The sequence below is a fragment of the Scyliorhinus torazame genome, chromosome 12 (assembly GCF_047496885.1).
Source record: "Scyliorhinus torazame isolate Kashiwa2021f chromosome 12, sScyTor2.1, whole genome shotgun sequence".
NCBI lineage: Eukaryota > Metazoa > Chordata > Chondrichthyes > Carcharhiniformes > Scyliorhinidae > Scyliorhinus > Scyliorhinus torazame.
In genome coordinates this window covers 49388696-49389864 of record NC_092718.1, presented here as the reverse complement: position 1 = coordinate 49389864, position 1169 = coordinate 49388696, and positions in this window count along the sequence as shown.

Genomic DNA, 1169 nt, shown 5'->3' with positions numbered 1-1169 from the left:
CTCAGTGTGGACTCGCCATGTCCTTATTAAACCTTCCATCAAACTCCTCCCACCACCCACCCCCATCTCACAAGAGCAATGGTGTGTCTCGTGAATCTGATTTGTAATTAAAGATGGAAAGAAGTTTCACAGTAAAGTGCCCTCTCCATTGCTTGCCTTCCTTTACAGCCTGCTACTTCTCTCAAGCTGAAAGGCCTCTTATTTGCCCTCCAGTTTCAAGACCACGCCCCTCACTTTTTATTGGACAGGAAACCCCCGTCTCCATGCCAATTACAGGGGGGCCCCCCATGAAAATCCCAATTAGTGACTGTTTCCCCCTGAAGGAAAGAACCAACCTAATGTGTTTGTTGCCCTCAGTGCTTATATAGTGTGAAATTTTCTCTCACATAATTTCTACGTGGACTACATGACTTTTCGCTGTGGCTGGTTTCGCTGGATTGTGTAATACAAATTCTTTTGCATTTGTGAAACACAGGAAATGTAACAAGAATGTCAACTATGAGAAATGTAATATAAGCTTATGATAGCTGGTTAAAACAGAAAAGAACAGCTGATCTTGATCAGACCAGACAGTAATATCTTCCTTGGTATTGCTTACTCCCCCATTGACCATCTCATGTTCCCTCTATTTAACTATTACTGGTTTTCTACTGCTCATGCACCAATCAATCCCTCCCTCCAATGTGCTTGACTATGCTAGTCCAATATAAAGTTAGGTATCCCTCTGGCTCCTAAATTCAGATCAGATTAGGATAGTAATCATGTCATGAGCCATTGCCAGCTAGTACTGGCTGCTACAATCACACAGAGCTGTATGGGAGCAGTTTTGAGCACGCTGCCTTGTAACTGAACCCTTGTGTTACATGCTAGTTGGCATTCAATATCAACTCAATCAGCAAGGCAGTGGGTAATGTGTTGCAGAGCGCTGCACAGGGTGAATCATTCAGTTCCGTGGGCTGGGGTTAGTGACCTGGATGTGGATAACCGCTACATTTCAAAGCTCCTGATCTATTACAAGCTATTTGGCTATGATGCTGCAAGTCATATGGTCTGTGTGGTGATTGCAAAGCATGGACTGCCAACCTTTTCTTTTACTTTGTTAGGCAGATGTGATAACAACTTTAAACATTTTGGTCTTTTATATTGATTTTTCTCTCAATCAATATATA